This window comes from Aptenodytes forsteri, unplaced genomic scaffold (assembly GCF_000699145.1).
Source record: "Aptenodytes forsteri isolate BGI_AS27 unplaced genomic scaffold, ASM69914v1 Scaffold150, whole genome shotgun sequence".
In the NCBI taxonomy this organism is placed as follows: Eukaryota; Metazoa; Chordata; class Aves; order Sphenisciformes; family Spheniscidae; genus Aptenodytes; species Aptenodytes forsteri.
This window is the reverse complement of record NW_008795693.1, coordinates 747,426-760,447: the sequence shown is the minus strand read 5'-3', so window position 1 is coordinate 760,447 and position 13,022 is coordinate 747,426. Positions and strand designations below refer to the sequence as shown.

The 13,022-nt window shown below is 41.5% G+C and overlaps 1 protein-coding gene across 1 annotated transcript in view; it reads left to right on the top strand.

Moving 5' to 3' along the window:
* GRB10 (growth factor receptor bound protein 10) overlaps positions 1–13,022 on the top strand; it is a 114,009-nt gene that overhangs the window by 4,308 nt on the left and 96,679 nt on the right. The gene's annotated exons all lie outside the window — the stretch shown is intronic.

The following is a 13,022-nucleotide window of genomic DNA, read 5'->3' as shown; positions in this document are numbered from 1 at the left end:
TTGACCTCCATGGGCTGCAGGGGGACAGCCTGCCTCACCATGGTCTTCACCACAGGCTGCGGGGGAATCTCTGCTCCGGCGCCTGGAGCGCCTCCTCCCCCTCCTTCTTCACTGACCTTGGTGTCTGCAGAGTTGTTTTTCTCACATATTCTCACTCCTCTCTCCACTGCTGTTGTTCCACCACAGTTTTTTTCCCCCCCTTAAATATGTTATCCCAAAGGTGCTACCACCGTTGCTGATGAGCTTGGCCAGTGGCAGGTCTGTCTTAGAGGTGGCTGGCATTGGCTCTGTTGGACATGGGGGAAGCTTCTAGCAGCTTCTCACAGAAGCCACTGCTGCAGCCCCCCCCTCCCGCGTCCACTACCAAAACATTGCCACACAAACCCAATACACGATTTTTAAGATTAAAAATAAATGGTGGCTTAATTTAGTCTCATTAGGCTTAAATGTACAAGGATGCTGCTTGTATAGAATTTGGCCTGGAGTTTGGGTTTTTTATGCTAATGGGCAATATGGAAGGACCAGAGTGCACAAGCAGGCTTTCAAAGTCCTTGGGCATAGCTGAGTGAAAAAACACCAGAGGCGTTATTGCATTGCGTCATTCTACATATTGTATGAAGAAATGAAGCTGAAATGTTGCTACTGCCAATGCAGAAAGTAATCAGATTTGTGAAATATGGTGTCAGTCAACAGATACTTTGTTGATGATGCTCTTGTTTAACAGTTTACATGTATGTGGTATAGAGGGTTGACGGACTGCAGCAGACATGAAGTACAAAGCAGTGAGAACATTAGTGAATTTTTTTACAAGACATGTTGCCTCCAATATGAAGTTACGAAATCTGTCTCCCTGAGTGCAGACTGCAAATGTTTTTTACAGATAGAGTTGATGCTGCTTGGTAGTTTTTCTTGAAGAGCAACTGGAGCTGGATTTCTAGCCTCTGTCTATTTTTCTTGGAAAGAACTCTGTTTAAAAAATTGTCCCAGAAGCAGTTGTTTTCACTAACATTAAAATAGGTGTGGTGCTTACCTCTTGAGGCCATTGGAAGTGCAATTGCCCCCACTATCGTGTGTCATCAGAATATTGTATATGAAGTAAAATAATGTCAAAGAAATTTGTATCTCACACTAAGCTTTTACATAATTGATTAGTTTCCCTTCTTACAAGAAATACCCATCAATTACTTTTTTTGCTGTACCAGTTTACCTTTCTACAATTCCAGTTGAAAGTCTGTTCTTAACTGTTTGCACTTCTACTTTTGTATTCTAATTTACACAGAAGTTGGTTGGCAAAACATAAAGTCTTTTTTGAAGGTGAATGTGAGCAAGAAATTTCAAGTGGCTAGGTCTACATTTTTCAATTATATAAGATTTTTCAACCCACCAAAAAAAAAAAAGACTCAAAGCACTGTAATGGTCAATCATACCATTTACTACTTACATTACTACTAACAGTGGTAAGGAAACAACGTAGATGTTGCAAATCAGGTGAGGAAATGACAAGTAAAGAAGCTTAATTTTGCATCTTCCTGTTAATATGGTTTCATGCTCATGCTTAAACAGTAGACTGAACCTATCTTTTAATCTTGTTATGTCATTATAGACAAGCAGTTTCTTAAACATGTATGAAAACTAGAGCTAAATCAAGGGACATGTTTAAATCTACAGTTTACTACTTAAGATCCCCCCTCAGCCTTCTCGAATGTATATATAATAAATACCTGAAAGGAGGGTGCAAAGAGGACAGAGCCAGGTTCTTTTCAGTGGTGCCCAGTGGCAGGACCAGAGGCAATGGGCACAAACTGAAACACAGGAGGTTCCCTCTGAACATCGGGCAACACTCCTTTGCCGTGAGGGTGACCGAGCGCTGGCACAGGTTGCCAAGAGAGGTGGTGGAATCTCCATCCTTGGAGATACTCCAAAGCCACCTGGACACGGTCGCAGGCAACCGGCTGTAGGTGGCCCTGCTTGAGCAGGGGGATGGACCAGATGACCTCCAGAGGTCCCTTCCAACCTCAATCATTCAGTGATCCTGTGAAAATCAAAAGCAATGGATCTCTTTAGGTTCTGACTTGTGTCCAACTTCTTAGATGCCACTTCCAGATTGTAAAAACACCCACGTTGATAAAAACAGGCCACTTTCTGGTGTTTTTCTCACAAAACTTCATGAGACCATTCTGAAGTAATGGTAACAATCAGTTTAGAAGACTGTAGCACCAAACTAAGTCCTGCATATTTTTTTCTTATGAATGGGATCTCTTCCAAATGAGTAAATATTTACCAAGCTGTTTACCAACTGGTTATTTTGGAGAACTACCAGTATGAGTGTTTTCATGTTAGTAACAGCTCTCACTTAACAGATGAGAGAAGTTGATGTACCTGTCCTAAGACAGCTTCGTACTTCAAACGTCTGTGTAAATGTGAAAGAATAGAAACCTGAAATATAAGAGAATGGAAGTATATTTTTTTTAAATTGGCTTTGTTATAGTCAACTGGAGTTATCTTAGTGATAGTTTGGAGGTGTGTGTTTTTAATGAACCTTTCTCCTACAGATGTTCTGTGCTCTACATATGAGTAAATAACCACTGGAGAAGATTATTTTGTTTTTTAAGAGGAAGGTAAGATTGCTGTGCATTTGGAGCTGTCACTTTTCAAGAAAGTGCTGTGGCTTGGATAATTCTTAGCGTTGCTGTCCATGCCAGTTGGCTCAGACAGGCCTTTTCTGTCCTTGGAAAAGACTGGAGATATAATGTTGTCTTATACTTAAGTATTTCCAAGAAATATATTTAGATACAGACCTTGCTAAAAGTTATGCCCAGTAGATTTTCTTGCCTTACACAGTCTAAAGGGAGACTTTGATCAAAGGAAGGACAGTATTTCATATGCACTTATGACTTCTTTTTTTAAGTTAAAAAAGGAGGAGGAAAAAAAACCCCAAACAACAACCCCACAACCAAAATCCTATGATTCTGCATGAATTTGTTTAAGTGTGATCAACTCTGAGAGGAGACTTTTTCTGTTTCTAAAAAGAAACTGTGGGTACAGTTTCTAAACTTTATTGTTAATGTGGTGTCTCATGGCAGGGATCATTTTGTTTCTACATTTGCAGGCCATCTAGTCATAATGCTGCAGCTGAATCCTGAACTGAAGCTGCTGATTCAAACAAGAATGGATAGCCTGAAGTCACCATGGCTTCGGTGGTGGATGTGCCACTTACTTTGTAAAGCTAGGGATGAATATATCAAGTCCACCTAGCACTAGCTATGACTGAAAAGGATTTTCACCTGCTTCTTTTGCATCCTCTAAGAATTTTTCTTTCAGTTTCTAATATAATGCAGTCTAAAATACTCCTTTAAAAGGTCTCCCTAGGTTCCCACAAGACTCTGCCACTTTTCAGGTGTATCTTTCATTCCTAGCGTTGCAGGCACATTCCCTTTGTGGAGGTGTGGGATGCAGAGTGCGGCATAGAACAAGGACTTTGTTCTTCAAGGATTGGCTTTGCTTTTTCAGGATGGAATTTTAACAAATTGATCAGCCTTCAGGAATACTTCATGTAGAAATGGCCAGATTATTGGTATTAATGGTCTTTTATGCCAGATAGTATTGATATTTTAATCTGAGGCGTTAAGACAGTGTTTTTCTTTCTGGTTTTGAAAGAACAACAAGCAATCAAAGGTAGAACACAAATGCCCAGCAAAGCTTTCAGGCTTTACTGCTATTTTAAGATAGCTTTGGCTTGCGTACTGGTAAGACCAGTGTGCATATTTGAAATTCTAGCCTCTACAATGAAAAGACAAGCCCTCGGAAACAGCCAGTGGTTTTGGAGCATGCTTGTCCTTTGCAAGCTGAATGTTAAACAATGACTTAAGACTCTACTACGCACTGGCTGTAGCTCTTGATGTCTTACACACTGGCTCCATTTTTTGACATAATTTTGGCAAGTGGGGGAACCTGGCAATCCTTCATGCTAGAGGCCTTAGCTCTAATAAAGCGCTTTAGTTATTAGCACAAGTAAATAGTTGTCCATTTGTGCTTCATTAATGCATATTAGTCATACAGTAAATACTGTCATGCTGGCAAGTTCCCCAGAATACTGAATACTTCTGCACAGTTCAGGAGGGGGTTTCTGACAAAGTGGTGTTGGCACCTTTCTTGAAGAAGTTCTTGAAGCTATTAGTGTAGGAGAGTGACAGACCATTATTTCAGCTCACATGGGTTTTTGTAAAACTGATACTTCAGTGGAGGCAAAGAAGTATTTTTGGTGAGTTTTATGCTGTTGCACTAGGTCCTTCTCAAGTTTGCAGTTAACTTTTCTGCAGTTTTCAGCTATATCTGAGGCAGATTGCTTTGGGCTGTGGGGAGTACAAATGAGGTGCCTACATTCTAATGAAAATAATTAGATACTCTAAAATCCCATAAGATTGTCTAATATTGTAAAATTTTAACTATATATTTGAAGAACCTAGTATGTGCAACAGTATGAGAAAATCAAAAGGCAGTACAATGATCCACGATCTGTGTAAGTGTTTTGGTTTCTTGAGAGGTAAGACCCTGAATATACGCGGTTTAAAACTGTGAGCTGAAATGTCAGGTATGACTTGTTCTTTGGAATAGCCAGCATAGATTTACCAATCGCTTTTTTGTCCTTTGTGTGCCTGGCAATGACTTCCAGTAGAACTTGCTCCATAATCTTGCCAGAAACTTGGCAAGGCTGACCAGCTTCTGGTTCCTCATATCCTCATCCTTGCCTATTTTGAAGATGAATGTGATTTTTGCCTCTGCAGTCATCAGGATCCTCCTCTGATCAGTGACTTATTGTTTGAAGATAAGAGGGAGTAGCCTTGCAGTAGTATTGGCCAGCTTCCTTAGCACCTTCTAACACATCCCATCTGGTCCCAGGGACTTGATCCAGTTAGCTTGTGTGATCCATAACCTTCCTTTGCTGTGAGTAATGGTTCAGTCCCCCAGATGCTGACACTATGCTCAAAGAACTGGGAGATGTGAGGACGAACTTTACTAGGAAAAACTGAGGCAAAGAAATCGTTGATCTTTTGTGTCCTTAGCTGCTGGGTCCTGTGCACAACTGAGCACTAACTAGACTAATTTTAGCCATCCTTTTGTCCTTGCTTATCTGTAGAAGCATTCCTTTTTTTTTTTCCTTGGCATCTTTCGCTTGTTCGAGCTCTTCTGCTTGAGCAGTATCTCCATACTCTTTCTGTGTAACCTCTTTCTGCGTAACCTCTTCCTGCTTCAACCCTCTTTGCATTTCAGCATTTGAGCTGAGGCAGGAGTTGCCTGTCCATTCACCGTGGCTTTCTGCCATTCACTGTGACTTTCTGCATGCCAAAATAGACCATTCTTGAGCTTTGAGGAGGCCGTCCTGGGAGATCAGCCTGTTGTCCTGGACCCCTTGGTCCTTCAGAGCAGTCTCCCATGGGAACCTGGCAAGCAGATCCTTGAGTAAGCCAAAAATCTGCTTTTCCACATTTCAGGACTGTAATTCTGCTAGTAGTCTTGCTCCATTTGCTTACTCTTGTTACCTTCATCTCAGCATGGCATCAGGCTGCCATCAGCCTCTACCTCCCCAACTGGTGGTTCTTTGTCCATGAGTTGGCTTTGCTAGCTTGTTGGTTAAGCAGAGTGCTTCCCCTGTTGGCTCACTGATCACTTGTGATGTGAAGTTACCTTCAACCCACTCCAGAAATCTTTGTAGTGTCCAGTGCTGGCTGCAGCTGGAATGGCACTGTTTGCTTGTGAGTGGGTCAGAAATGTGATTTAGCCGATTTGTCTCCAGTTTCTCCCCACCCCATGCACCTGGCTGCAAAAATGGATTTGTTTGGCCTAGGCAAGACAGGTACTCTGAGCTTTCATATGCTCCAAGATGATGGGTGCCTCTTGGAAACAAGCATTGAGGTGGAAAACGAGGGACTTCGCAGTGTGACAGAAGCAAAGGAGAACCTAGGGGTGCTAGCCAATAGCCCAGGTGTCTCCTGGCCCACCTCTGTCCTCTGTGGCTTCCCAGCTAAGCTGTTGGTACTCAGTCTCCTGTCATGGCATCTTCTTGCCTTCCCTGGTGTTTACTCTCTCCCAAGGCTTACATCCAGGCGGGCTGTCTCCCATGCTGCCTTCTCTGAGGACCTACTGCCAGCCATATCATCCCAGAACCATCCTCGGGGCAGCATGGGGAAGCTCCTCCTCACTAAGTGGATTGTGAGCTTCCACCCTCAGGTCTGACTGGTGCTGCTATCCTTTGGTCACGAGTGCCCCTGACTTCAAGTCATTTGGTGGGGATGGACATGAGGCACTAGGAGCCCTAGCCAGATATTCCCTTTCCTCTCCACTTGGGGCCCATTGCAGAAGAGATGCCACCCCCCATGCCTGGAGTGTGAAGAGGCAGTGCAGGTTGGGAAGTGAGGGCTGACACAAGCCTTGAAATGCATGAACTGTTTTATTGATTGTAAAGAGTCTGTGCCTAACCTGGCAAGGCTAACATCTCCCTTTCCTGCCTGTGGGTTTTCTGTCTCCCACACCCCTCTGGCAGGGACCTGAGCTGCTCAGGATTTCCTTCAGTGCAGGCTGATGGAGAGTAGGGCCCGGGGGAGCTTAGGAGAAGACATTTTGGCCCTCCTGGAAGGAGATCACTGCCTCTTTCTGGAGGACATCTTGGCAATGATGATGTCAGGAGGCAGTGACTGTACCTGGGACTAGTCCACCTCCATGGGCTTTCTTTCCTAATCAGCCCCTATGGGCTCTGGGTCTCCTGCCGCCTGGTTGAGTGAAACCCTGTAGTCCTGCACAGTCCTTCTGTGTACTTTTATCCTGTTCCCCCTCTGCATATCCTTCTTCCAGAGCCCCTCTCTTGGGCTCATCCTTCCTTGACTAGCAGGGAAGCAGGAACCCCTTGGCAAGCTAGGAGTGGTTGCCGTGGTCACACTGCCATGACCACTTGTCATGACCTGTTGGAAAGATTTCTCCAGAAGGTAACTCTAGGATCATATGTTACATATGTGTTCTTTAATGTCTCGTGTTATTTGTACTTGTTAGATCACTTCAGTTAGTCTCTTCAATGTAGCAGATATCCATGTATTAAAGCAACTTACAGCATGTTTACCCACCCACCCATGTACACTCAATTACGTGAAATTTTTTTCCTTTTCAAATTCATGACAGACTCAGAATTTTTCAGACCAAATATTAATGTCAACGTTTGAGGTAGTCACTTCAAGCCTTTTGTAGCTGGAGGCACTTGTAGAGCCTGTTCTCTAAGGTGAAGGCGAATTAAGACTTCAGAGTGCCCGTTTATCTACTTCTGACCATACATAAGTATAAGGGAGTGTGTTGTAAGTTTGATGGGAAGAATGCCTTCCTACATGCGTGCTGATGAAATTTCTGTATGAAATAGATTTTTCTTTTTTTTCTGACATGAGCAAATGGTTAACCAAGAGTGCTAAAGATGTTCTGAAAAAGGCATCTGTTGCGATCTTGTTTTTTCTGGAGTCCTTTATGTCCTCAAAATTATGACAAACTGCTGGCTGTTGAACATGAATTGGCTGGATGGTTTAGTTGCAAACCATAACTGCTATGCTGGATGAGAGCAGGTTGGAAAAATAGTTTTCTGACAGCATATCTTTTAGAGCATGACTTGCCCTGAAGATTAAAATAAGCCCAAACCCACAAGACCAGAAACTTTTCATCGACTGTCCCACTAGCATCTTCTGGAACAGGGATATTGACACAATGATACGTGTTACTAGGATGCAAGATTACACACATGCTGTCAGTATTGTGGTGGTGTGCTAATGGACTCCCAGGTAATTTGCCACAGTTAATTTTCTTGTTTTAGCTAGATGTAATGGTCTTCAGTTCAACTGTATCCAGAAGGTGGGTTGTTCCTCTCACCTACAGCTTGCTTCTGAAGCCTAGTTCAAAGTTTCTCTCTTTTCTTCCTCATCCTACGATTCTTTTTTTTTTTTGATCTCTGGTTTGACTTTAATCTCAGCAGGAATCTTTCCCACTACCTTTCTTCCATGGATCTGCATTTTTGGGTTAGAAAGAATAGCTCAAAACTAGAGGAAGCGGTATAATAAATACTGATTGTGCTGTAAAAGTTACCACCCTGAACCCCGGAGTTAATCACCATCTCAGCTGAAGCATGGTAGCTGCTCATGTGTGAGCTGCTAGCCCCTTGAACTGCAAAGTAAACAAGTCACATATGTTGGGTCCCCCCCCCCCATTCTTCAGCAGTGGTTTCAGGGAAAAGAAGAGAAAGAAAGGTGGTTTAAAGCCACTTTAATACTGATTGAACAGCAGCTCATCTGATTGCATCCTGTCTTCCTCAGAGTGTACAGTAGAAATCCATTTGCAGAAACGTTCTCGTGGTTTAGTAGCTGTAGTGTTTCAGCATTGCTAAAGCTAGCACAATCAAATGTTGTGCACATGGCAGTATGATAATTGTGGGATTTCTTGAACTTTTCTTCTGGCTGACCAGCTTTGCCATCTCTGTTGAAATCTTTCCCTGTTTGGAGACCCTGTACCTGAGCAGGTCTTGTTTGGTGTAGTTTGCTTGTTTTGTTTCCTGTGCTACCTTGGCAATTTTTGGCACACCAGACCTTCCTCCAGTAAGTAGCATACTGGTAGTTATGAAAACCCTGATCTGTTGAGGCCTTACCGTAGCCCAGTATTCAGAAGATTTGTGCAGAATTAAAGCAGCTGCTGCTGCTGACCACGCTGAAGTGTTGCAGTGTATATTCTGCCGTGCTGTGGGTAACTTTGTTGGATGTGTCCAGTAGGTGTTAGAAAAAGTGGGGAGAAGCTGTACAAAATAAGCAGTCACTTGACACTCTTAAGCTGTGAACAACTAGTTATAAAACAAAACAAAAACAAAACCTTCCAAGCATGAAGAGGTGATTGACATGCTTCCCTTTAACAAGCAGGTTTTTTTCTGAGTGCCAGTTTGTGCAAAAACTAAAGATTTACACTTTGTATTGGGTTTTCCTGGGGCAGCTTGCAACTTTACATGTAATCTGTTACTATTTAAATGCAAATTGCTGAGCTTTTGCAAATTTTCTTCCTTTAGAGAATGGTAAGTCAATAAAGATTTTCTGATAAAGCCATCTTCTTCATGCAGGATAACTGGTAGAGCTACCTGCAATTAGCTCAAACATCTATATTTACTAATACTGGAACAAGTGTAGCAATTAAGCACATTTCATATTGTACCTAGATTTTTGAAAATCAGCCAGAGATAGGTAAAATATCCAGAGCACTGAGAGAAGTTCTCAGGCTAAAAAGTACCTTTGAGCTGCTTGGGTTTTACTATAGTCAAACTAGTTACTATTTTGTATTCTGATAAGGACTCTGAAGATGTAGAAAATACTGCACGTTTTTTTCATTTTGAGAAATGGGGATAAGACACTGGCACACTGAAATACCCAGGATGAGCCCTGTTGTTAGTCTTAGCTTAATTTTTGTTTTGTTTTCTTTCCAACTGTTGTGAATTGACAATTTGTACATAGGCAGCACTGCAGCATAGTTTGTATTAGAAAGATTGCCCAACCGTTGCTAACACTTGGGGGCAGTGACTTTATGAAGTCTAACAGAGCATCACTGTTGAGGATTTTTTTTATTTTATTTTTTATGGTTTTTTTTTTAGGAAAACTGTTTTGAACATCAGTGTGAAAGGTGCGGTGATGTGACTTTCTTAAAACTGAAGGTCAAATGAGATTCAAACATGATTAAAGAAAGAAATGCAGAAACACAGGCATCTTGTTTTATTGGTAATGGTGTTTTGGTTTTTTTTCTGAGGGCTTGCAAAGTAACCTATTACTGCAATGTAAGCAGTACAAAAGAAGTATTTTTTGTTTAAGTACCCATATGTTGTAGACTATTTCTTACACGCCATCATTTTCTTTGCAGAAATTACATTACTGATTTGCTCTGAGAGAGTGGAACTCTGCCATTTGGTTAGGGGAGAGCACAACGGTCTCTTCTAATGCAAGATCTGATGCTGGGTTGTTAATCGTGAAAAGGCATGATTGTTGTGCTTTAGAGATGTGTCTGTGATTTCTGTGTGTTTTTTTTTAATAGGTTATAGAGCTGTCAACTGAGGTGTATAAATCTTTACCACATATCTGAGATTCTTAAATACCTTCTTTTTGGTGAGGCTTGCTGTTCTGGAGACATGTAAAGACTTAGTTCTGCATCTAACTGAAAGCAAGTCACCTGAACTACAAAAGTCCTTGACTAAGGTGGGCAATTAGTTCTGGGGCAGATTGCACCGTGTAACAGCTAAATGGTTCTTTATCTAAGCAGAAAGGTGTGTGGTCAATATAATTAGGATCATAGGTTTGATCAGATGGGACGCCTATTTCTAGACCTAGTTAATTACTTACCTAGTGCCAAGGATCACTCTTCAAGAAAGGAGGGGAGGGGTACCCTAAATTGCAACAGTTGAACAAATTGGCTAGAAAGTAGAGGGATAAGGTCCATATCACCGATAGTTGAAGCAAGTAAGGATAGCAAAATAGTCTTGTATGAAGTTGTTCAACATGACACTTGAAATTCATCAGATTTTCAATTTGAAGACCTGAAGAACAACTTCATTAGCACTCTGAGAGTTACTTTGCTTGCTGGTGTCCGGTGAATTTTGTCTGTGTGAGCACAGTGCCTCTTGCCCCACGGGAAGTCTATCATTTTATCAGCTCTGTCCAGGGCTGTGAAGAATCATCTTCACCTATTGGCCTGTTCAAACACTCAGTTTGAACCTGAACCATCAAGAAGGCAAAAGGGGATAGCACTATTGCCTTTACGAAAGCAGACCCACATTCAGGTGGGATAAATTCCTTTGCTCTGTGTTTCATGCTACTTTCATTCCTTTGTTAGTTTCATCAGTCTTGAGTTTTCAGGGCTGCCTAGCTATAAGGGTGCATACAGTTAAATGCCATTTAAGTTATCTGGCTGTGGTTGCCGCTTCCCAAAGTGTAGAGGTTGGAATATCTATTCTTAAAGAGAATGCACTTGTATGGAAATAGTGGTTCCTGCAACCTAGGTAGCATCTTCTCTTCTCTCCTCCCTTCCCTGGCCTGAGACACACAAATGTGTTGCTTCAGTGCCGGATCACAGAGACTACCAGGTCCTTTCAAGCATTGAGCCTTCCCAGGTTAATGCAGGGCATCATTAGCCTGCGCTGGGACAGACTGTCCGAGGCGGTTTGCAGAACGTCTCCCGTCCACTTGGTGCAAGGGTGCTATCAAAACCTCACTCCCAAAGCCAGTGTTCTTGCAAGCAGCTGGCCAGCAGCGCTGCTATAACCAGAGCTCTCATAGACTTGATGCCAAGTAGAACAGACGAGCTACCTTGTGTTTCACAGGTCTGAGCATGGGGAGGGCAGTGGGTTGAAAAGGATCAAATATCCTGTACCTTCTTTCTGTGTGTTACAACTTCCCCCGAAAGAGCATGTGAAGATTTTTTTTTTCAGTGCAAGCTAAAAGAATAATCTTGAAGACACTTTCTCAGAATGGACAGGTGTGTTAGCGGGTGTGTGACATGCTGAAATTTTCCATAGCACCTGGGTACAAATATTCCCATTATATTTCTTTTCATCTTTCTGATGAGGAAGGAATATAGGCTGACCATGCTCTTCAGAAACTTGGGCAAAACATAGAAAGTGACCCCGGTAAGGATTCTTGAATAGGGTAAAGGTTTTATGAGCAACAACACATCGTTATGGGTTGCATTACTCCCTTAGATTATGTGAGCACCATCCAGTATAGTAGTTAACGCGTATGGATTGCTAAGTTCATTAGAGCCTTGCTGTGCTTTTAACTCAATTTAAGTAGTGTAGTCTATTAAGTATCAGTTCTTTGATAAGAGAATGATGCAAAATCTCACTGAAAAGCTTCTTTAAAAAGAAGAGGAATATGACATACTACTTTATACTTTCTCAGGGTAACAAGACTCAATTTTTCTGTTTAATTCCTATTGGTAAATACAATTCTCTCTGGGCAAAACATAGAAAGTGACCCCGGTAAGGATTCTTGAATAGGGTAAAGGTTTTATGAGCAACAACACATCGTTATGGGTTGCATTACTCCCTTAGATTATGTGAGCACCATCCAGTATAGTAGTTAACGCGTATGGATTGCTAAGTTCATTAGAGCCTTGCTGTGCTTTTAACTCAATTTAAGTAGTGTAGTCTATTAAGTATCAGTTCTTTGATAAGAGAATGATGCAAAATCTCACTGAAAAGCTTCTTTAAAAAAAAGAGGAATATGACATACTACTTTATACTTTCTCAGGGTAACAAGACTCAATTTTTCTGTTTAATTCCTATTGGTAAATACAATTCTCTCTCACAGAAAACAGATTTTTTTTTTTTTTTTTCCTTTTTTTTTTCAGGGACTTTATTGGTGGAGTCAGTATTGACCAAAACCAAAGAGCTTGGAACATGCAGTAAATTAGGGTTTTGGTAGCTTTGTCAGTGGCAGTCCCTTGCCAGTGAGAGTGACTTGCTTTGAAGGTAAGGCTAACTTACATTTAAGTACAAGCTAAAGCTACATTATCAGGATCTATGGGCACCAGCAGAAGAAACAGAATTTCCATATAAGCATGTAATTTTCTACTGTGAAGAATTTCCTAATATAAACTTCACTTATTCAGTGGTGTTTTGTTAGAAAGGAACCTAGTTGATGCTTTAAAAAAAGAAGCAAAATGACACTTTATCAGCAAGTAACTGCTTCATTTTTGTAAGTGCTTTCTAGCTGAAGACAGCTCTAAGAAGTGATTGCTTTCACGAAGAACCTTGTGCATTTGTTTCTTTTCTGTATTTCAAGACTTTATTTTAGCTGTAAACTATGTAAACTGTCTCTAACAGCCATGGTGGTTTTAGTCTCATTAAAAATAGAACAAAGCTTTTAGCATTTCTAAGCCTGTCAGTTGGATTCCCTCCTTGCTAGCTGATTAAAAGACAGCAACCATCATGCATTGAATTTTGTTCTACCATAATAAATGGCAGTCTGGTCTAA